The 25,494-nt window shown below is 43.8% G+C and overlaps 1 protein-coding gene across 2 annotated transcripts in view; it reads right to left on the reverse strand.

The window, feature by feature from the left end:
• TAB3 (TGF-beta activated kinase 1 (MAP3K7) binding protein 3) overlaps window positions 1-19,551 on the reverse strand; it is a 111,600-nt gene extending 92,049 nt beyond the window's left edge. For both annotated transcript variants that reach the window (XM_056556146.1, XM_056556145.1), the window contains exon 1: window positions 19,274-19,551. The gene's annotated coding sequence lies outside the window, so the exon portion shown is untranslated. The remainder of the gene's footprint in view (window positions 1-19,273) is intronic.
• Window positions 19,552-25,494: the final 5,943 nt, after the last annotated feature.

Genomic DNA, 25,494 nt, shown 5'->3' on the forward strand with positions numbered 1-25,494 from the left:
GGGCAAGTAACAGGTGTGGGCAAGATAAAAATCACACCTGAAAGCAGATAAAAAGGAGAGAAGTTCACTTAGTCTTTGCATTGTGTGTCTGTGTGTGCTACACTAAGCATGGACAACAGAAAGAGGAGAAGAGTACTGTCTGAGGACTTGAGAACCAAAATTGTGGGAAAATATCAACCATCTCAAGGTTACAAGTCCATCTCTGGAGATCTAGATTTACCTTTGTCCACAGTGCATTATCAAGAAGTTTGCAACCCATGGCACTGCAGCTAATCTCTCTGGGCATGGACGGAAGAGAAAAATTGATGTAAGGTGTCAACGTAGGATAATCCGGATGGTGAATAAGCAGCCCCAAACAAGTTCCAAAGATATTCAAGCGGTCCTGCAGGCTCAGGGAGCATCAGTGTCAGCGCAAACTATCCGTCAACATTTCAATGAAATGAAACGCTATGGCAGGAGACCCAGGAGGACCCCACTGCTGACACAGAGACATAAAAATGCAAGACTACATTTTGCCAAAATGAACTTGAGTAAGCCAAAATCCTTCTGGGAAAATGTCTTGTGGACCGATGAGACCAAGATAGAGGTTTTTGGTAAAGCACATCATTCTACTGTTTACAGAAAATGGAATGAGGCCTACAAAGAAAAGAACACAGTACCTACAGTGAAATATGGTGAGGGTTCAATTATGTTTTGGGGTTGTTTTGCTGCCTCTGGCACTGGGTGCCTTGAATGTGCGCAAGGCATCATGAAATCTGAGGATTACCAACTGACTTTGGGTTATACTGTACAGCCCAGTGTCAGAAAGCTGGGTTTGCATCCGAGATCATGGGTATTCCAGCAGGACAATGACCCCAAACATACGTCAAAAATCACCCAGAAATGGATGGCAACAAAGTGCTGAAAGGATTAAGATTTTTTAATAGAAGTAATTTACAAATCTGTTTAACTTTCTGAAGCCAGTTGATATATAAAAAATAAAATAAAAAGGTTTTTCTGGATAACCCCTTTAAGTTAAGGGTGCCAATAATTCTTTCCAGCACATTTTTGGAGTTTGGTGTGACATAATGTCCAATTTGCTCCCCCCCCCCCCCCCCCCCTTTTTATAGTTTATTTCCAATACACACAAAGGGAATAAACAGGAGTATAGTAAAACGTGTGTTACTGCAATCCTTTTCTGTGAGAAATACTTAATTTTCTTGAAAAATTTCAGGGGTGCCAACATTTACGGCCCTGATTGTGCTAAGTAATAATAAAAGATGATTTCCCATGCCTCAGCATTTCTAATACTTGCATCGCTATGTATACCAAGAATTAGTGTGTAATAGAAAAATACAGAACATCCAGTTTGGATTTGCAAAGCTTTGTATATTAGGATATAGTCCCCTAACAAATTCACTTGCAATTCTTTTGCTAGTAGGAGTGATCCAACGTTACAGACGAGAAGCCTGGGGGAAATTAAACCTTCAAGCCCATCACCATTCAGTAGCCTGGCATCCACAGAGATTCTATAGACAGCTGTTTATACAAGCTTTAGTTTGCTGATAAACTCTAAGGGAAACCACAGGGAATGATATTTTCACAAAGCTACCCTTCTGCAGATTCGGAAGGCTCCTGCTCTCAATTCTGCTAAAACATTTTAGAAAACTACAATACAACTGACAATACAATTCCCTAACATATAAGCCCAGGTATTTCCAGATCAGAGTTAACACTTAAAACCAGTCTTGCATCTTAAAATCATATTAAAGATATGATCATCCACATTACAACGGGACACAATAGGAGATCAAAGTGCTGAACTATGAAGTTCATCCCTCCGTTTGTACACAAACAAGCCCTCCCACACAAAACCCCTACAACCACGTTTAGCCATATGCTATTTCTGTGAAACTAAAGCAACAGTATCAATACACGCCCTTCCAGCCATTGTTTTATCGAGCAGCAAATCCAGGAAGTGCTTTCATAAAATCTGTTCTGAATGTAAAATAATCTCTGAAGGCTACATACAAATATGTACTATTTTCAAGAAAACATAAATGTGAACATCTGAAACTCAACTCCTACTGTACTCCCTGACCCATGAGACACTTGTCAGACTTGAAGAAATTGGCACAAAAAAAAAAAGATAATACAGAGCAGGGATGCACACTTATATGCTCAACAAACAGTAGCCATACACAGAAGATAGCTGTGAGCTTACAGCTATGCCACTGATTCCCCCCCCCCCCAATAAACAACTGGCTATCTATCGGAAAACAAAAGGATTGGGCAGTTATAACGGAACATGCCCGATCCTTCTCTTCTCTGACATTCCTCACCAGTAGGGGTGATTCATATAAGGTGGTCGTCCAATCCCGCAAAGAATCAGCAGAATCAGACCATAAATGTCTAATTTCCTCACAGGTCAAGCATAAACAGGGCAAAATCTGCTTTATTATGTATCAAGACATTGTAATTCTGAGCCAGAAACATCAGGTTTCCCCAAAGCCTACTAAAGCTAAACCAGTAATATACAGTGACCCCTCGACCTACGATGGCCCCGACATACAATAATTTCAACATGCGAAGGCCTCTCGGAGGCCATAGCATATTGAAGGCAGCATCAACATACGATGCTTTTGTATGTCGGGGCCATCGCATAAACGGCTATCCGGCAGCGCTGACTGCTTCAGGGCGCTCTCCATCAACGTCATCACGTCGCTGCGCACGCCGTCCCGTCATCCAATAGGAGCGTCGGAGAGCGCGGATGCCGGGGAAGCAGAGGCCTTACCGGAGCGTCAGGGACACCTCGGGGACGCGGCGACAGCGATGGATGGCGACATCCTGTGCAGCGGTGAAGAGCTGTGATAGTCCGGAGCGGCGGGGACAGGTGAGTACAACTTCCTCTAACAGTGGTCTACAACCTGCGGACCTCCAGATGTTGCAAAACTACAACACTCAGCATGCCCGGACAGCCGTTGGCTGTCCGGGCATGCTGTGTGTTGTAATTTTGCAACATCTGGAGGTCCGCAGGTTGTAGACCACTGTCCTATACTTTACATGGCACGGATCCCTCAACATACGATGGTTTCAACAAACAATGGTCCGTTTGGAACGGATTACCACCGTATGTTGAGGGACCACTGACACTGCAGGTTCTGGCTGCTATCTGCAGCTGACACCAACCATCAATGATCGGCTTTGGAGACCATTCTGATATTGGACATTTACCTGTCTTGAACACGAAGGATCACAGCATTTAGTAATCAGAACACTCACAAAACATCTGCTCGTGTGAACGTACCCTTCGTGTACATTCCCACGTACCATAACCACTGTGATACTGACTTTTAGTCAGTTTATGTATTTATTAAAAATTAAAGCTGGTACAATCCCAGACTTTTCATAAAAAACAGTTGCACAGATGCCTTGGAGAAGATGAGATGAGATCCATACATCCCACACTGTTACCTGGGTTGACACCTACGTATAATGTTTTCTTTACAACTGTCATAGCTCCTCTCACTATAGATTATGGCCCTCATTTACTATTCTAAACCCGACTTGTTTTGTCGGTTTTTTTTTGCGCATCTTTGTCTGCGACATGTCGCAGACATCATGCGCCAGTCTGCGACACGATGCAACATTTTTTCCCGACGGACCCGATGTGGATTCTCCCAAACCCGAAAAAGGGGCGTAACCCAACATCTCTGAGCTTTCCGACGTATTTATAAAGGTTTCCAACCCGAATTTGTTGAATTGTTGTGGATTCCAAAACCAACAAAACCCACGTGCGACAAACAGGATGCGACATAATAATAAATACCAGGGGGAAAAAAGCAGTCAGGTAAGAAAGCAACATAGACTTACAACCCGATTTTCTAAGTAAATGAGGGCCTATATTTTGATCTGATGGTCAAATATATATAGTGACAAATTTTTACGCAAAATTCAAAAACACTCACTGACTTCATCCACCACATCCCAAAGGTGCTCTATTGGATTGAGATCTGGTAACTGTGGAAGCCATTGGAGTACAGTGAGCTTAAAGGGGTACTCCGCCCCTAGATATCTTATCCCCTATCCAAAGGAAAGGGGATAAGATGTCTGATCGCGGGGGTCCTGCTGCTGGGAACCCCCTGCGATCTCTCCTGCAGCACCCCCTGTCATCTGGTGCAAGGAGCGAGCTTCGCTCCGTGCCTGATGACTGGCGATGCAGGGGCCGGAGAATCGTGACATCACGACCCCGCCCCCTTGTGACTTCACGCCCCGTCCCCTTAATGCAAGTCTAATGGAGGGGGGTGCGGTGGCCCGGACCTTCGTGACGTCACACCGGGCCCCCTGCATCGCCAGTCATCAGGCACGGAATGAAGCTCGCTCCATGCACCAGATGACAGGGGGTGCTGAAGGAGAGATTGCGGGGTATCCAGTGGCGGGACCCCCTGTGATCAGACATAACTTATTCCTTATCCTTTGGATAGGGGATTAGATGTCTAGAGGTAGAGAACCCCTTTAATGTCATGTATGAGATGATGTGATCTTTGTGACATGGGGCATTATTTTGCTGGAAGTAGCCATCAGAAGATGGGTACACTGTGATCACAAAGGGATGGACAATACTAAAAGTAGGCTGTCGCATATAAAAGATGCTCAATTGGGGCCCAAAGTGTGTCAAGAAAATGTCCCCAACAAAAACTTTAATGCCCAGGGCGGGAAAAGGGGTTAAATAAACCAAGAAAAACCTCCAAACCTCAGTCACCAAGGTGACGGGGTAAAAAACCCTTATTGAAAATTCCCTCCCTAACTGTAAATATAAAACTTCACTTTTATTTTACTATTATTAAAAAAGTCCCCTGTAGTGAATAAAATTAGCAGGCTATTCCCTCAACTAGTGTAACTTCTCCTATCTGGAGTTCACAGTAATATGTACTTGACAGTGGCTGCAGACCACTGTCGATTGGGGAAAGTGCTGCAAATAAAATGTAATCAATCTGTTTCCCCTACATGTTTCGTGGTATGACCCACGTCCTCAGGGGTTAAGAGACAAATGGCCATTATTAAAGAATAATCTTAATGTGTCTAATGAAAATTCTCCAGGCTATGTTGCCCTTTTAGTGCATTTTTGTAGTGTTTTTACCGCGTTTTGGCTGTATTATAATTTTTTTAAATTGATGTAAAAACTATGCATTTTAAGAGACAAATGGCCATTTGTCTCTTAACCCCTGAGGACGTGGGTCATACCACGAAACATGTAGGGGAAACAGATTGATTACATTTTATTTGCAGCACTTTCCCCAATCGACAGTGGTCTGCAGCCACTGTCAAGTACATATTACTGTGAACTCCAGATAGGAGAAGTTACACTAGTTGAGGGAATAGCCTGCTAATTTTATTCACTACAGGGGACTTTTTTAATAATAGTGAAATAAAAGTGAAGTTTTATATTTACAGTTAGGGAGGGAATTTTCAATAAGGGGTTTTTTACCCCGTCACCTTGGTGACTGGGGTTTGGAGGTTTTTCTAAGAAAATGTCCCCCACACCATTACACCTTCATCCCCACGACCACCAGCCTGAATTGTTGATATAAAGCAAGATAGATTGATACAGACTGATGATGACTCCATTAATATATTATTAAAGAATAATCTTAATGTGTCTAATGAAAATTCTCCAGGCTATGTTGCCCTTTTAGTGCATTTTTGTAGTGTTTTTACCGCGTTTTGGCTGTATTATAATTTTTTTAAATTGATGTAAAAACTATGCATTTTACAGTGATTTGTGCAGTTGCAGTAAAATAGTGCCATTTCCTTTAGTAACATATCAGTAGAAAAGCAATGTGTTAACACAGCCTAAGGGTAGGTGTACAACTACTATATATCCTGCTCCCATAGAGAGATCAGCAGTATACAGATGGAGCTGCATGGGGAGGGGTTTGTGAGCAGCCAGAAGAGATCTGATAGGTAATGAAGTCAGCTGATTACATTTATTTTATTTTATTTTTAAATACAGTACAAACCTTTCCCCATCAGCCAAATCACTGGGTTGACAAGTGGCACCACTGCAGCCAGTGATTGGCAGAAAAGGGAAAGGTCCTACTGCCTGTACTAAGAAGAAAGGAAACTCCGGAGCACACGGGGACGAATCTGCAGGGACCGGGACTAGGTGAGCAGAAGTTTTTTTTTATTTTTCTCCCTGCACCCTTAGCTCATTGTTTTCGAGCAGGGTGCCTCCAGCTGTTGTGAAACTACTACTCCCAGCATGCCCAGACAGCCTTTGCCGGTCCGAGCATGCTAAGAGTTGTAGTTTTGCAACAACTGGAGGCCCCCTGGTTGGGAAACACTAACTTTTAGTATTTAAATTAGTTTTTACCTGCTCTGGCTGGCCCCCCGCTATATCGCAAAAAGCAAAAATCGCGATTTGATTGATTTTGCGATATATCGTGCAGCCCTAGTCCCTAGTGAGTTGATCCAGAGGAAGGCAAAAAACCCTCATAGTAGAGTTAAAAATTCCTTCCCGACTGCAAATATGGCAGTCAGAATAAATTCCTGGATCAACGTTCTGTCCCTTTAACTCTAGTATACATAACCGGCGATATTATTCTCCAAAAATGCATCCAGCCCCTTTTTGAACTCTTTTACAGAGTTCACCATGACCACCTCCTCCGGGAGAGAATACCAGTCTCACTGCTCTTACAGTAAAGAACCCCCGCCTGTGCTGGTGTAGAAACCTTCTTTCCTCTAGACGTAGAGGATGCCACCTTGTTATTGATACAGTCCTGGGTATAAGTAGATCATGGGAGAGATTATCTGTACGGTCCCCTAATATATTTATACATAATTATTAAGTCTCCCCTAAGTCGTCTTTTTTCTAAACTAAATAACCCTAATACTGATAATCTTTCTGGGTACTGTAGTCCTCCCATTCCCTGTATTACCCTGGTTGCCCGTCTTTGAACCCTCTCCAACTCCACTATATATTTCTTGTACACTGGTGCCCAGTACTGTACACAGTATTCTATGTGTGGTCTGACTAGTGATTTGTACAGCAGCAGAATTATTTCCTTGTATTGGGCATCTATGCCCCTATTGATGCACCCCATGATTTTATTATCCTTGGCAGCAGCTGCCCGACACTGGTCACTACAGCTAAATTTACTTTTAACTAAGACTCCTAAGTCCGGATTTTTCCTCCCCATGTGCATTACCTTACATTTATCAGTGTTGAACCTCATTTGCCACTTCCCAGCCCAAACCTCTAACCTATCCAGATCCAGTTGTAACAGTGCACTGTCCTCTATTGTGTTTACTGCTTTACAGAGTTTAGTATCATCTGCAAAGATTGTTACTTTACTATTCAACCCCTCTCCCTCTACAAGGTCATTAATAAATATATTAAACAGAATAGGACCCAAGACAGACCCCTGTGGTACCCCACTAGTAACAGTCACCCAATAAGAATAAGTACCATTAATAACCACCCTCTGTTTCCTATCACTGAGCCAGTTACTTACCCACATTGTGCCCCAGCCCGATCCTTCTCATTTTATGCACCAACCTTTTATGTGGCACTGTATCAAATGTTTTGGAAAAATCCAAATATATGACATCCAGAGATTCCCCCTGGTCCAGTCTGGAGCTCACCTCCTCATAGAAGCTGATCAGGTTAGTTTGACAGGACCGATCCCTCATAAAGCCATGCTGATATGGAGTCATACATTTATTTGTATCAAGATATTCCAAAATAGCATTTCTTAGAAAACCCTCAAACAATTTACATACAACAGAGGTTAAACTAACAGGTCTATAATTCCCGGGGTCACCTTTTGACCCCTTTTTAAATATTGGTACCACATTTGCTATGCGCCAGTCCAGGGGAACAGTCCCTGTTGCTATAGAGTACCGGAATATTAAAATTAGGGGTCTGTCAATAACATTACTTAATTCCTTTAGAACACGGGGGTGAATGCCATCCAGACCTGGTGATTTGTCTGTTTTTTTTTTTTTTTTTTTTTAGGTGGCACTGTACTTCTTCCTGGGTTAGACAGGTGACCTCTACTGGGGATTTTACCTTATCACACTGTATTTCACCTGGCATTTCATTTTCCTCGGTGAATACAGTGGAGAAGAATTTGTTTAATATATTTGCTTTTTCCTGATCCACGTTTATAATTTCTTCCTCATAATTTTTTAAGGGGCCCACACTTTCATTTTCGACCTTTTTGCTATTTATATAGTTAAAGAACATTTTGGGGTTAGTTTTACTCTCTTTGGCAATGAGTCTTTCTGTATTTATTTTTGCGGCAATAATTTTTTCCAGCCCATTTTTGGAGTTTGGTGTGACATTATGTCCAATTTGCTTTTTTTCCCCTTCCTTTTTTGGTTTAGTTCCAATACACACAAAGGAAATAAATGTGTACAGCAAAACATGTGTTACTGCAATCCTTTTCTGTGAGAAACTCTCAATTTCAGGGGTGCCAACATTTACGGCCATGACTGTACATCTTACAGTGAGAATTTAAGATATGTTTAAAAGTCTCCCATTTAGTGTCAGTATTCTTGTTTTTGAGGACATTATCCCATTTTATATTGTTAAGGTAGTGCTGGGTGGTATACCGGTTCATACCGAATACCAAATTTTTTTTCCTGCACTATATGAATTTTTCTTATACCCTCCCCCCCTTTGAATTAATGAATTATCAGCCGCAGCACGCTGTCCCCACATCGGGCAACTAATCCTCCGGCCGGTGATAGGCTGATGGCTCTGTGAAGTTCCCATCCCCAGGAAGCAGAAAGAGAAGCGGAGGGACCGTGAGGCCAGTTCCAGAGCAACGAGGGAATGTAGGAAGAAGGTTTGTTAAAGTTTATTTTGTTCATTTCTGCAGCCCGGGCTCAGGATAGTACAGTACAGCGCAGCGGCTGATAATTATTTGGGGGGGGGGGGGAGAGAAGCAGCGCTCGTGTGTCACATCTGATTAGTCCCCCAATGTGGGTGACAGCGCAGCACTTGGCTGTTAAACCGAGGGGGAGAAAAGCAGCTCCCATGGGTCACATGATGATTGGGGGGCTGGGGGGGGGGGGGGTAAATACCATTAAGTACCATGGAACCGCCATAATTTACAAAAATACCGTGATACACATTTTTGGTCATACCGCCCAGCTCTACGTTAACCCCTTAACGACGCAGGACGTATATTTACATCCTGTGCCGGCTCCCGAGATATGAAGCGGGGACAAGCTGCGACCCCGCATCACATCGCGTCGGTCCCGGCGCTCATCAACGGCCGGGACCCGCGGCTAATATCACACATCGCCGATCGCAGCAATGTGCGGTATTAACCCTTTAGAAGCGGCGGTCAAAGCTGGCCGCCGCTTCTAAAGTGAAACTATACCGGCTAGTCAGTCGGGCTGTTCGGGACCGCCGCGGTGAAATTGCGGCGTCCCGAACAGCTTACAGGACACCGGGAGGGCCCTTACCTGCCTCCTCGGTGTCCGATCGACGAATGACTGCTCCGTGCCCGAGATCCAGGCAGGAGCAGTCAAGCGCCGATAACACTGATCACAGGCATGTTAATACACGCCAGATAGTGTCAGACCCTCATCAATCTTATTTTGATGGCGTAATCCAGGGATCAAAATGAGATCCCTGGTAAATTTCTTTTACATCTTTGGTGTACAGGTAAAAGATTTTTAGTTACCTATTCCTAAACACGAGGGTAATAAATCCACTTTGTGAGCGAAAACATTTGTCTTTATGAATTGTTGCTCGGACCTATCCTTTTTTGGCCTGGAATTTGGAGCTTTTGAAAACCTACTTCATTCAGAAATAAAGGGTTAAATAAACAGCTTCATTTGATAGCAGTATGTTTAATGTATAGTTAGTTATCTTGCAATGTTGTTCAAAGGTTCCTGCCTGGAAACCCTATGCAAGCATTGCTCTAAGCTTGTGCTACACAGAGACCTTTTAGATGTTGCTGAAGGCTCTACAACAATTCAAAAGAATACATACATACTCATCTCAATCCCTTGGGGATCCCCCTATGTAGTCTTCCAGTCCTTTGCTACATCCTATACGGACTCGTCTCTGCAGTGATGGCCCACTCAGCCAATCACCAACTGAGCCAAGACACTGCTTCAGCCTGTTATTGGATAAGCAGGCCGCAACTGCAGAGATAAGTCTGTATTGGAAGTAGTAGCCAAAGCAATAAGAAGGGACCTCAAGACTTCACAGGGGAAACATTGAGAGAGCAAAGTAGGTAAGTATATGTTCTTATTTATTTTTTTGTTTTTTAATTTTTGGCCGAAATAAAAAAAAAAAATCTGCAAATGTAAAAAAATTGACTGTAAAATATTACAAATGGCCAATTGCAAAAAATAGCCATCACCGCATGCAACATTGAAATCTATGCCAGCTACAAGCTAATTTCTGATTATTTTATTTAATTGTTTTTTTCTTAAGTGTTTTCCAAACATAATAAGAAATAAAGACAGGGATATGCACCCGTGAATAGCGACACTTCCCGAGACCAGTGAAAACATCACATAATCGACAAAGAGATCGGTACATGTCAACAGAATAGAGTAAAAGACACAAACCGTAAAATCCCCTCAAAATGGTAACCCTTCCCACCCTAACCCAAACACCTGCACCACCCATTTTTAAAGTGAAGCAAGGGAAGTGTTAAGGTGCAAAACTTACATTCCTGCACAGATGAGGCTTTCACAAAACCCATATGTACACTACATCTGACATACACAACCTCTTGCTACTGACAAAAACTACTTGTACCGATAGAGATACACAGTATTATAAGTGACCAGTAACGGCTTATGTACCAGGCACATGAAACCTGGAGTAACCATTTGTGTGGCACTCCTCCTGGTTTTGGAGGGTAGCAATATAATTAGAAATGAGTCAGACTAATAAATCTACATTTGCACAGTTGAGTGAAACTGACCCCAGCATCCTAAATGTCTAGAATAAATCATGCAAGAACAGCAAATAACAATGGCCCCTACCGGATTCAACCTCGCTCTCTGAATACCATCCAGCAGCCACAGTACACACTGAAGAACCCAAAATACCAAGAAGCACACATTTATGCCTCCTCAAAATAACAGCAATTCATCAAGGCCTGTCAGTCTGTCTCTAATGGAAGCAAGTCACAAGTCACCACCATGTGCAATGATCCCTTGCTTCCAAGCATTTAGAAGCCTGCAGGATCTGTCTAAGTGTATCAGCTAACTCTTCATAGAAACACAGCTGAGCAGCAAGGTCTTCTCTCTGAAAAATCCTAGATACATTGTAGGGCTAATCCAGGAGCAGCCATAGACTGCACAGAAGCAGGAATCCTAACCAAAGACAATAAGGTGGTTTAGATTAAAATAAAAATAATACTCAAACCTGAAATGTAAAAAAGGTACAATCATATTTTTTATGAACATAACAAATCCTTATTGTTGTTAAAGGACATCTGCAGTGATATATCACTTATCCCCTATCCACAGGAGATAGGAGATAAGCGTTTGATCGCAGGGGGGGGGGGGGGTGTCTGACCGCTGCGACCCCCCACAATCTCCCAAACAGGCCCCGGCATTGCAGCTGTGTGAGAGCGGCTAATGCGAGTAGTGTAGTGTACGCCCCCTCCCCATACAGCGCTATGGGAGAGGCACGAAGGTTGCATTCCCACCTCTCCCGGAGAACTGTATGGAGAGGCGTGTCGGCAGCGGCGTTATGTTGCGGCTGGCATGCCTCCTGCACGGAACAGCCGCGTCGGAGCCGTGGCCCCAGCAGTCAGACCCCTCGCGATTAAAGACTTATCCTCCATCCTGTGGATAGGGGAGAAGTGTTATATCACTGCAGATGTCCTTTAAGATCTCTGCCTTAAAGGGGTACTCCGGTGGTTAAGATTTTTGGCTATATTGCATCTTCTTTTAATGTTCAGGTTTTTTGCAATTGACATGTATTATATGTTTGTGTAGCATGTGTTTTTTTTTTTTTCTTACTTGTTTGTGGGCCAGGAAGTTCTGTAGTTCTGTGTTGGATATCTTACTGTTGTCCACAGGTTAGGATTAGGCTGTGGACAAGATGTCATGTTTTTTGTTTTTTTTCTCTGTTCTTTCAGAACTGTGTGACAGAGATAGACCACGCCCCCTCATCGCCCCCTCCAGGTGGTCACAGGTGTGCATGAGAGCAAGAAGCTCCTACACAGCTCCTCATCTCCCCCTCCCCCTGCTCTGTCTTGTGAGGACGAAGGTCTGCACTGAAAGAAGACAGAGAAGATGTATGTGAAGGGGAGGAAGTGTTATGTGAAGGGATAACAAGGTGCACGGGCTGGGGATGTATAGACTGCAGGGGAATAAATCTCAGACTGGGGATGATTTCTATGTGTGGGGGGGGGGGGACTCCTGAATGACACATGCTGGGAGTTGTAGTCCCTGTTATGTGTGTGTATGCTAGTGTTTACAAACCAGTCTGCCTCCAGCTGTATCAAAACTACAACTCCCAGCATGCCTGGACAGACTTTGGGCATGCTGGGAGTAGTAGTTTTGCAACAGCTGGAGGCACACTGGTTGGGAAACACTGTCCTAGCCTATTCAGCATACACATCATGTTACACCAGTGTTTCCAAACCAGTGTGCCTCCAGCTGTTGTAAAACTACAACTCCCAGCATTCCCTGACAGCCTTTGGGCATGCTGGGAGTTGTAGTTTTGCAAGAGCTGGAGCCACACCGATTGGGAAACCCTGGCCTAGCCTATTCAGTATATTACAAACAAAGTGAATTGTTTCCCAACCAGAGTGTCTTCAGCTGGTATCAAAACTACAACTCCCAGCATGCCCAGACAGCTTTTGGCTGTCCGGGCATGCTGGTAGTAGTAGTTTTGCAACACCTGGAGGTACCCTGATTGGGAAACACTGGTGTATGCCCTATAGAGGTGTGGTGAACTAGAACCCCCAGGAGACTACAGAGGCAGCATGCTGGTGTTATACCACAGACTGAAGACTCCTGAATGACACATGCTGGGAGTTGTAGTCCCTTTTGTGTGTGTATGCCAGTGTATCACAACCAGGGCTGATTATATTAGTGTGCTGTGTATAAGGGGGCCGACCCGGGAAAATAGTAGGGTGGGTAAAGGGCAGAACAAACAAACAAAAACAAAAAAAAGGAACTGCCCCAAACCAGCAAGGCATGTGGCATGCTGGGATTTGTAGTTTTCAGCACAGCAAGAAACAGGAAATGGAAGCAAAGATAGGAAAACAAAGTGGGGGATAAAAAGACAACAAAGAACGGAAATGGAGTAGCCTAAACAACAAGAATAGAAATGATACAAAACAAATAGGGTAAGTCAAAAACGGAAAAACACATTGACCACCGGAGTACCCCTTTAAATAGGAACATGGGTACTGTTTATTATTCTGGTCATGTGATAGACACACAGGTGCAAGGCTCTGATAACTGTACTATATCTGTAAGGGCATGTTTACACTACACTATTTCTGCACAGAATTTCCATGAGGAAATACCACGCAGATTCTGTTTGCAGCAGACTCTCATTCATCTCAATGGGAGGATTGTGCTGCTCAGTTCACACTACAGAAGTTCCGTAGCAGATCTTCTGAACATGAGTCAGCCCAAAGATTAAACATGTTCAATTTTCTAGCGGAATTCACCGTAAGCAGAGATCCTAACACACTTGAGGAATCAATACAAAATATTAGAAAATTAAATAACTTTTTAATTTCAAACAATAAAATTTGTTGCTTAAATTATAATACCCCCATTAAATCTGTCCTCCTGTTATTGTTCAGTCAACTTAAAGAGGTATTACAAATTAATTAAAAACCTAACTACAGGGGCTGCATGTGTAAGAGAAACTATTAACCTCCCCCAGTCCAGCTTGGCTCATGGCCACCCCAATGCCTCTGTTAACTAAACCTGATGACGTGCTCTCCCTGCTCTGCCAGTACAGCAGGTTCTGACCACCATCAGTAGATCAGGGAGAGCACAGAGACCCAGAGAGGTGAGTAGTAGAGATGAACGAAGTTACAGTGATTCGATTCGACACGAACGTCTCGGCTCGGCAGTTGCTGCCTTTAGCCTTTAGCATGAATTAGTTCAGCTTTCAGGTGCTCCGGTGGGCTGGAGACTCTCTCCTAGGACTGTATCCAACTTTTCCAGCCCACCAGAGCACCTGAAAGCTGAACTCATTTATGCAGGCTAAAGTCAGCAACTGCCGAGCCAAGAAGTTTGTGACAAATCAAATCACTGTAACTTCGCTCATCTCTACTTTCTTCCAATGAAATCCATCCAACGGAATTAATTAAAGCAGTAGTCCAGTGCTGAAAAACATATCCTTAGGATAGGGGATAAGTTTTAGATCACAGGGGGTCTGACCGATGGGGCCCCCCGCGATCTCCTGTACAGGGCCCCAGCAGCCCGCGGGAAGAGAGCGCTTTGACCACCGCACAAAGCGGTGGCTGACACGACCCCTAAATATAACTCTATGGCAGAGCCGGAGCGCTGCCTTCGGCAATCTCCGGCTCTGCCATAGCGCTGTATTACAGTGGAATAGTGCTATAGTATCTCCCAACTCATATTTTTGTAAATATATTATATATTTTCATGTGACAACACTATAGAAATGACACTGCAATTTAAATGGGCACTCTCATTAAAACTAATTTTTGCTATTGTACTCCTTGGTAAATTAAAAATCTTTCTAATATACTTTGTGTTTAAAAAAGGTGCCACTATGTGTCTCCCTACTTGTCCAGAGCACATTTCCCTCCATCTTTTGCACAGACTTTGGACTTGCAGAAGTCCCAAAACAGGAAATGCAGTCTGGAGTGCTGAGGGGGGTGTATGGCTTCAGATGATGTCACAGCCTGCTGGGTAACGCCCCTTCCCAGTCTGAATTTAACTGAGACTGAGCAGAAAATTCAGAGCAATATCAAGGTAGAAAACTAAAAAAAAATAATAAAAATAAAGGCAGGGGGTGATTTATCATGATGGGGGCAGTGAACTGGGAGGATTATAACATTTATCGAGTTAATGAGAGGTAGTGAGCGCACAGACTGTATAACAATGTTTGTTGTGTCGCCTCATAACTAAACACACAGCCATTAATGTCTAAACCTTGGCAACAAGAGTGAGTATACCCCTAAGTGGAAATGTCCAATATGAGCCCAAAGTGTGCGGAAACTTATTTTCCTGCACTGCTTTAAGCCTCTTGGGCATGGAGTTCCCCAGAGCTTCACAAGTTGTCACTGGGGTCCTCTTCCGCTGATCCATGACGACATCACAGAGCTGGTGGATGTTAGAGACCTTGCACTCCCCCACTTTCCATTTGAGGATGCCCCACAGATGCTCAATAGGGTTTAGGTCTGGAGACATAATTGGCCAGTCAATCACCTTTACTCCCAGATTCTTTATTAAGGCCATGGTCACCTTGGAGGTGTGTTTGGGGTCATTATCATGTTAGACTACTGCCCTGCAAGAGAGGGAATCATGCTGTGTTTCACTATGTCACAGTAATTCATTCAGCACGCATGCAGGCCCAGACCATGACTCTCCCACCACCATGCTTGACACACTTCTCTCTATACTCTTCACCTGGTAGTTGGTATACATATGCTTGACCCCTTCTTGGTTTCATCGGACCAAAGGACACTGTTCCAATAATCCATATCCTTAGTCTGCTTGTCTTAAGCAAGCTGGTTGCAGGCTTTCTTGTGCATCATCTTAAAAGGAAAACTGTCAGCCCGATCACCTACTATAAACCCTAAACACTGGGTTATAGAGTGGGTGACCTGGAGTCCAACGAGGGGCCACTTAATTTCGTCAAGTAAGTCCTGCGTTATGAGCCGCCGCATTCCTGCTGCTCAATTCGCTCAAGCCTTGCTGATTGCCTGCCCCTGCCTCCGTCCATCAGCTCAAAATGCCGCCCTCGTAATTAGCATATTCACTGGAAGTGGCGCATGCGCACTGCTGTTCTGCAGATTGCTTGCAGAAGTCACAGTTCTCAAGTCATCAGAACGTGAGAGCTGTATGTATTACTATAGCGCATGTGCTCTACCGACAGAGCGCAGCGCTCACATGACCGGCGACTCACATTACTAGGACGTGGAGTCGCCAGAAATGAATATGCTAATTACGTGGGCAGCATTAGGAGTTGATGGACGAAGGCAGGGGCAGCCAGCCAGCAAGGCCCCGTCTCCTGTGCGCTATTCAGTAAATTGAGCAGCAGGATTTCGGCAGCCCATAACTCAGGACCTACTGGACGAAATTAAGTAAGTAACCCCTTGTTGGACTCCTGGTTACCCACTGTATACCCAGTATTTTGGATTTGGACTGGCTGATCAGGCTGAAAGCTTTCCTTTAAAGGAAAACTGTCACCCTGATCACCCACACTAAGGCCAATAAACTGGGTTATAGTGTGGGTGACCAGAAATCCAAAGAGGGTCACTTACTATAAATCGGTGCTGTGGTTCCCGAAATATTGGCTGGCGAAGTTCTGAATTCAGGGAGTATTGCACACCACTGCTTCTTTCTGTCTTCTCAATCAACCATCCCCTTAGTTAGCATATTCATATTGTGCGACTGCAAGTCCTAGTGACGCGAGTCACATGTCACGTGAGTCAGTAGAGCACATGCGCCGGCAGCTCTACAGCTCTCACATGACTGCTTTCAGCAGTCAGAGCTCAGGACATGAGAGCTGTATGCAAACCGCTGGCACATGCGCTCAAGTGACATGTGACTCACGTCACTAAGACGTGGAGTCGCAGAATATGAATATGCTAACTAAGAGGACGATTGATTGAGCAGACAGAAAGAAGCAGTGGTGCGCAATACTCCCTAAATTCACAACTTCGCCAGCCAATATTTCCAGAGCCAGAGCACCCAGCTGGCAGGGCCCCGCCTCCTGCACACGACTCCCTGAATTAGCCAGCCAATATTTCGGGAAGCACGGCACCGTTTATAGTAAGTGACCACTCTATGGATTCCTGATCACCCACACTATAACCCAGTATATTGGGTTTAGTGTGGGTGATCAGGGTGACTGTTTTCCTTTAAGAAGAGGCCACCTTGCAGATCATGAAGATCAATTTGATAAAGTGTGCAGCATATGGTCTCAGCACTGACAGGCTGATCCACCCCACCTTCAACCTTTGCAGCACACATATGTCTATTTTCCACAGACAACCTCTGGATGTTAACACTGGGCATGTGCACTCAACTTCATTGGTCTACTACAGTGAGGCCTGTTCAGAGTGGAACCTGTTCTGTGAAACTGCCGTATGGCCTTGCCCACTGTGCTGCAGGTCAGTTTCAGGGTCTTGGCAACCTTCTAATAGCCTAGGCCAGGCATAGGCAACATTTGGCACTGCAGATGTTTTGGACTATATCTCCCATGATGCTCTTACAGTCAGAATGCTGCCAAAGCATCAAGGGAGATGTAGTCCCAAACATCTGCAGTGCTGAAGGTTGCCTATTCCTGGCCTAGGCCATCTTAATGTAGAGTTTATGTAGAGCAACACTAATTTTTTTTTCACATCCTCAGAGAGTTCTTTGCCATAAGGCGCAATGTTTAAATTCCAGTGACCAGTATTAGAGAGTGTAAGAGTGATAACACCAAATTTAAGACACCTGATCCCCATTTACACTATCATGGAAAATGACTAATTGAGCTAGCTTTGGACATTTTTACTTAGAGATGTACTGACTTTTGTTGCCAAGGTTTAGACATTGAAGGGGTACTCCGGTTTTCAAATAAACTGGTGCCAGAAAGATAAACAGATTTGTAAATTACTTCTACTTAAAAATCTTAAGCCCTCCAGCACTTATCAGCTGCTGTATACTACAGAGGAAGTTAAGTAGTTCTTTCCAGTTTGGCCACAGTGCTCTCTGATGACATCTCTGTCTGTGTCAGTAACTGTCCAGAGCAGGAGAGGTTTGCTATGGGCCATGCTTCTACTCTGGACAGTTCCTGACACAGACCAAGATGGCAGCAGAGAGCACTGTGGTCAGACTGGAAAGAACTACACAACTTTCTCTGTAGTATACAGCAGCTGATAAGTACTGGAAGGCTAAAGATTTTTAAATAGAAAAGCCATTTACAAATCTGTTTAACTTTTTGATTTGAAAATTTTTTTTCCCCATCGGAGTACCCCTTTAATGACTGTGTGAGTTATTTTGAGGGTACACAACATTAAGTGCTGTCACCTGTCTGCAGCTATATAGCCCTATACCATTATAAGAGCTACAAAAATGTACAAAAATGTGAGGGTTGTAGTCACTTATGTGAGATACCGTATACAGTTGCACACGTGACAGCTCTTACAGTGGTATAATGCTTTACAGTTGCACATATATATGTGACAGCTTTTACAGTGGTATAGTGCTATACAGTTGTACATATGACAGCTCTTACCGAGGTATATTGCTATATAGTTACATACATATGTGGCAGCTCTTACCGTGGTATAGTGCTATTAAGTTGCATACATATGTGACAGCTTTTACAGTGGTAAAGTGCTATACAGTTGTACGCACACATGACAGCTCTTACCGTGGTATAGTGCTATACAGTTGTCCACGTGACAGCTCTTACAGTGTATAGTGCTATATATATATATATATATCTGTACATATGTAACAGCTCTAACAGTGGTATAGTGCCATAAAGTGACACACATGTGATAGCTCTTACAGTGGTATAGTGCTGTATAGTTGTATACATGTGACAGGTCTTACAGTGGTACAGTACTATACAGTTGTACATATGTGACAGCTATTACAGTGGTATAGTACTATACAGTTGTACATATGTGACAGCTCTTACAATGGTATAGTACTATACAGTTGTACATATGTGACAGCTCTTACAATGATATAGTACTATACAGTTGTACATATGTGACAGCTCTTACAGTGGTACAGTACTATACAGTTGTACATATGTGACAGCTATTACAGTGGTATAGTACTATACAGTTGTACATATGTGACAGCTCTTACAATGGTATAGTACTATACAGTTGTACATATGTGACAGTTCTTACAGTGGTATAGTACTATACAGTTGTACATATGTGACAGCTCTTACAATGGTATAGTACTATACAGTTGTACATATGTGACAGCTCTTACAGTGGTATAGTACTATACAGTTGTACATATGTGACATCTCCCCCTGTAGCACACACCACTGTACAAACAGCCTCCTGTCACCATGACCCCTCCCGCACGTCACTGGCCGGACAGCAGCTGACAAACACAACACTGACTCTACCTGCAAAACAGCTGTGCTCATTCATATCCCATAGCCCCGTCCAGGTGGTAGGGGGTGCCCCTGTCACAGCTCCATGGCAGGGAGTGGCTGCACCCCGGCTTATCCTCTAGCTTATCCTCCGGCTAAGGCTGCTCTAGGCCCAGCTGAGCGGGCGGTGACGTCACCAGGCCGGAGCAGCGGCCGCCAGTGACAGCAGAAGCCAGCGCACTGACAAGCTGCCGAGCCGCTGCACTGGGTCCAGCTCACTTCCTGGATCCGGTGTCGTGACGTAACGATGAGCGGCTGGAAGGAGGGATGTGAGCGACAATCACGTGAGTTATCGCGGGAACTCCCTGGTGTTGTGTCACCTAGTTGAGGAGGGCGTGGTGGACGTGTTACTATGTGCAGCCTCGGGAGGTTCGCTCAGCGCCATGCCATTCCTATAGACTCTATAGCTGGTGAGAGGCCTACTGCATTACCGCCCTGACAGAGAGGACCCATACCGCACCAGGGGGCCACAGCAATGGACGGGCATAGGACTCTACACAACACACTTGCCCTGGGACTCTCTAAGCAGGACACTCGCACTCTGGACTCTCTCCTGAGAAGTCCTGGGGTGAACCCCTAAGAAGCTATTAAACTATAACAGCGTTTCCCAACCAGGGTGCCTCCAGCTGTTGAAAAACTTCAACCCCCAGCATGCCCGGACAGCCGAAGGCTGTCCGGGCATGCTGGGAGTTGTAGTTTTTCAACAGCTGGAGGCACCCTAGTTGGGAAACGCTGATCTATAACATACCTTTTGTAGGTTTGTAATAAAGTGTAAACAGGGTTTCCTAACCTGGGTGTCACCTGCTGTTGGCTGTCAGGGCATGCTGGGAGTTGTAGTTTTTCAACAGCTGGAGGCACCCTGTTTGGGAAACACTGTCCTAATGATAATATGAACTTCAGAAGACCTTATAGCGACACGGGGGGAGATTTATCAAAACCTGTGCAGAGGAAAAGTCCAGTTGCCCATAGCAACCAATCAGAGCGCTTCTTTCATTTTTCACAGGCCTTCATGAACATGAAAACAGCAAGCTGATTGGTTGAAATGGGCAAGTGGGCAAGTTTTCCCTCTGCACAGGTTTTGATAAATCTCCCCCACAAAGCGTCCCTCTCCTGTATGTAAACAAATGGGCAAAACAAGCCAACTGACAACTGCTTCCCCCTTGGCCCTCAGTGCCTAGTAAAGGTCTACAGGCCCGTGCACACTATGGATTTCTGCCCAAAGAAATTCAATGTACAGCAGGAATTGGCGCTAATCTCGCAGGGATTTTTTAGTTTTGCACTTAATTTTTTTTCCTCCTGGCCTAATAGCCATAACTCTTCAATTTTCCACCTACAGACCCATACGAGGGCTTGTGATTTTGTGCCACCAGTTGTACTTTGTAATGACGTCAATCATTTTACCACCAAATCTATGCTGAAATAAAAGAAAAATTATGGGTTAAAAACTGAGAAAAAAAAAAAACATTTTGGAGGCTTCCGTTTGTATGCTGTGCTCTGTTCAGTAAAAATGACACACAATCTTTATTCTGTAGGTCCATTCTATTACAACAATACCCAATTGATATAGCACACGCATCAATACCGCATATGTTGGTTTATATTTGTTTACATTTATTTATTTATTTTGGGGGGGGTTATAGAGATGAGCGAACTTACAGTAAATTCGATTCGTCACGAACTTCTCGGCTCGGCAGTTGATGACTTTTCCTGCGTAAATGAGTTCAGCCTTCAGGTGCTCCGGTGAGCTGGAAAAGGTGGATACATTTCTAGGAAAGAGTCTTCTAGGACTGTATCCACCTTTTCCAGCCCACGGGAGCACCTGAAAGCTGAACTAATTTTAGCAGGATAAGGCATCAACTGCCGAGCTGAGAAGTTCGTGACGAATCGAATTTACTGTAAATTCGCTCATCTCTAGCGGGTTATGCAAACTTTTTTTTACTTTTTTATTCCTCATAGGGGACTATTACATGAAATCCTTTGAATGCATACACTGAACAATGCTATTTTATAGCACAGCACTAATCAGTGTTATGGGCACTGCTGAGGCTGCCTGCACTATTGGATCACCGATCAGACCGGATGGGACAGAGGCAGGTTAGGGACCTTACGCCCTTCCTCGTAGCTGATCGGGACCCTGCTATTTTGTCATGTTGGTCCTGATTTGCTCCCTGATCCGACAATGCCTTTTCTCACATTTAGGAGCTGCGATCAACTTTGAACTTGGCGTCTAAAGGGTTAATGCTGGACACTGGCCTGATCGGTTATGTACGTATTACCTGTGGGTCGTGCAGCCAGAATCCACCAGTTATGAAGTGCACTCAGCTCCTTAGCGTGCTTCCAACACCGGGCGCAGGGTTTACATTAACGTTCTGCGTCCTGAAGAGGTTAAGTGCCGTCCTTATTGATGGAAATGCATTTCTGGGCAGTATTCATTATTTTGGTGGAATCTGGAATTTCCGCTGCACAATTTCCGTAGTGTGCTCAGAGCAGGCAGCAGAATCCCATTGAAAACAATAGGAGGCTGCTGCAAGCGGAATACTGCTCGGAATAATTCAGAGTGGGATTTCCATGGTGTGATTGGCCCTTATACGGTCAGGAGTTCTTGGGTTATCTGACTACAGTCATGCACGGGGGAGATTTATCATTGCTTTTATAGCATTATTTTGTCTATGTTTTGGCGCAGTTCAGGCGCAAGCAGCATATTTAGTGACTTTTATGCGTCTTTTGATATAGACAGTTTCACTCTTTTTGCCTACCCGTAGAACCTTTTCTTTTTGACCATGCAGTAGTCACGTATTTATCATTTGCGACTTTTGTCAAAAGTCGCTATTTTGTGCGCAAAGCTACTTTTTTAGGCGCAAAGCTACACTACCTACCAGTAGGCGTGAGAATAATTTCTACCTTTCACAATTCAAACCTTTAACCCCTTGTAGACAACAGCGTCCCACTCCCCTTCTATGACACGTGCTCAGGAGCTGAGGTCACAGCTGGGTGGTCCTGGTGGACCCATCTCTAATGCCAGACATCACCGATCAATGGGATGCCTGGCTTTAACCCCTTAGACACCGCAATCATTTTCAATTGTTGCGTCTAAAATGCAAGTAAAAATGTCCCAGCAGCTCTGTGAAATTAAAAGGGTATTCCAGGAAAAAACTTTTTTTATATATATCAACTGGCTCCAGAAAGTTAAACAGATTTGTTAATTACTTCTATTAAAAAATCTTAATCCTTTCAGTACTTATGAGCTTCTGAAGTTAAGGTTGTTCTTTTCTGTCTAAATCCTCTCTGATGACACCTGTCTCGGGAAACGCCCAGTTTAGAAGAGGTTTGCTATGGGGATTTGCTTCTAAACTGGGCGTTTCCCGAGACAGGTGTCATCAGAGAGGATTTAGACAGAAAAGAACAACCTTAACTTCAGAAGCTCATAAGTACTGAAAGGATTAAGTTTTTTTATGGAAGTAATTTACAAATCTGTGTAACTTTCTGGAGGCAGTTGATATATAAAAAAAAGTTTTTTCCTTGAATACCCCTTTAAGTAAAAACACCTAACCTGCCAAATTCAGGACCCGGGAAAGGGTCTACTTCCCTCCCTCACAAGCGTCTAGAAAAAGTGTATGTGGTAGAGCTTTTCCCACCACAGCAGAGCTGCGCAAAATGGTGTCTCGGTATCTCACTTCGCTCCTCTTCCACCATCTTCTTATTTGTCCGGCCGTGGTCAGCGCGTCACGGAGCCGATCAGCTGGCCGCAGTGAGGTCCCGCCTTATCCAGCGATAAGCTGAGTGGCAGTGTGATGCATTAATTCCCACGGACCAATGCTTTGACTCAATGCATTACACTGTTGTTCAGCCTATAGCTAGCTGAGACGGGACATTGCTTCTGCCTGCGATTTGCTGACCAGCTCCATGAAGCGCTGACCATGGCCAGGAAGAAGAAGACTAAGGTGGCGGCATCTAAATGTGGTAATTGTGACTTGCCGTCAGATTGGTGCTCTGATGCTCCGGAATTCATAGCAGCCTGGATCAATGGAGCACCGATAACACTGATCAATGCTGTGCATTGAACAGTGTGTGCAATCTAAAGTTTGGGGACCAAATTTTTTTTTTTAAATTGTATAAAAAAAAAAAAAAAATGTGCATTAACCCCTTTCCTAATAAAAGTTTAAATCACTTCCTTTTTATCATTTTTAAAGTGTGCCTGTCATTTGCAAAACTTTTTATATGATACCATTATATGTAAATTTGTAAGATACATTGGTTAAAAAATGGGTATATTTTTGGGTGAACAAAAATGCTGTCTATGGAGCTATTGCCTGTGTGTCTCTGTGGAGGGACAAAATACAGGAAGTGAGGGCAGGACCGGCAGGGCTTTTGTACAGGCTTTTGGTTTGTCAATCATCCTGCGGTGTTAGCGGGGGGGGGGGGGGGGTTATAGAGCCTCAGAGCTCTAGGGACAAGACAGCATTTTTTCACCCAAAAGGTGAGAAGGATAAAACGAAAACCCAAAAATGGAAATTGGCTAGGTCCTGAAGGGGTTAAACATATCCTGCCACTTGAGATATTGCAACAAGTACCATTAAAGTTTCAGGGGATTATCAAAACCTATTCCTAATGACCAATTTCCAGATTTACCAGAACTGGGGGAGACCTACTTTTGCATACTTTTTTTTTCCATGGGGAATTTCAAGGTTCCATATGCAATTTGGTGGTCTCCTCAAGGAGACACATTACCCCTCAGTCCCACGTCAATGGCCTCTCACCTAGCCAGCCTGCACCTTTCTTTGTACTGAAGAGGGGCAAGAACCATGAAAAAGCTGACAAGATAGGTAACTCTGCCTTTTGAGAGAGATTCTAGCTTGGCATATGATGCTTAGTTATATTTTAAGGCTCCTAAAAGTACCAAAAACCTGTTATAGTCCTTTAACCCTTTAAGGATCCAGCCATTTTACACCTCAGGACCCGGCCATTTTTTGCACATCTGACCACTGTCACTTTAAACATTAATAACTCTGGGATGCTTTTAGTTATCATTCTGATTCCGAGATTGTTTTTTCGTGACATATTCTACTTTAACATAGTGGTGAAATTTTGTGGTATCCTGCATCCTTTCTTGGTGAAAAATCCCAAAATTTTATGAAAAATTTGAAAATTTAGCATTTTTCTAACTTTGAAGCTCTCTGCTTGTAAGGAAAATGGATATTCCAAATAATTTTTTATTCACATATACAATATGTCTATTTTATGTTTGCATCATAAAATTGACGTGTTTTTACTTTTGGAAGACACCAGAGGTCTTCAAAGTTCAGCAGCAATTTTCCAATTTTTCACAAAATTTCCAAACTCACAATTTTTCATGGACCAGTTCAGGCTTGAAGTGGATTTGAAGGGTCTTCATATTAGAAATACCCCACAAATGACCCCATTATAAAAACTGCACCCCCAAAGTATTCAAAATGACATTCAGTCCGCGTTTTAACCCTTTAGGTGTTTCACAGGAATAGCAGCAAAGTGAAGGAGAAAATTCACAATCTCCATTTTTTACACTCGCATGTTCTTGTAGACCCAATTTTTGAATTTTTACAAGGGGTTAAAGGAGAAAATGTATACTTATATTTGTAGCCCAATTTCTCTCGAGTAAGCACATACCTCATATGTCTATGTAAAGTGTTCGGCGGGCGCAGTAGAGGGCTCAGAAGCGAAGGAGCGACGAGGGGATTTTGGAGAGTACGTTTTTTTTAAATGGTTTTTGGGGGGCATGTTGCATTTAGGAAGCCCCTATGGTGCCAGAACAGCAAAAATCCCCCACATGGCATACCATTTTGGAAACTAGACCCCTTGAGGTACATAACAAGGAATAAAGTGAGCCTTAATACCCCACAGGTGTTTCACGACTTTTGCATATGTAAAAAAATAAAAATAAAATTTCACTAAAATGTGTGTTTCCCCCCCAAATTTCACATTTTTGCAAGGGTTAATAGCAGAAAATACCCCCCAAACATTGTAACCCCATCTCTTCTGAGTATGACGGTACCCCATAAGTTGACCTGAGGTGTACTATGGGTGAACTACAATGCTCAGAAGAGAAGGAGTCATATTTGGCTTTTTGAGAGCAAATTTTGCTCGGGGGCATGTCGCATTTAGGAAGCCCCTATGGTGCCAGGACAGCAAAAATCCCCCACATGGCATACCATTTTGGA

This window comes from Hyla sarda, chromosome 2 (genome assembly GCF_029499605.1).
Source record: "Hyla sarda isolate aHylSar1 chromosome 2, aHylSar1.hap1, whole genome shotgun sequence".
NCBI lineage: Eukaryota > Metazoa > Chordata > Amphibia > Anura > Hylidae > Hyla > Hyla sarda.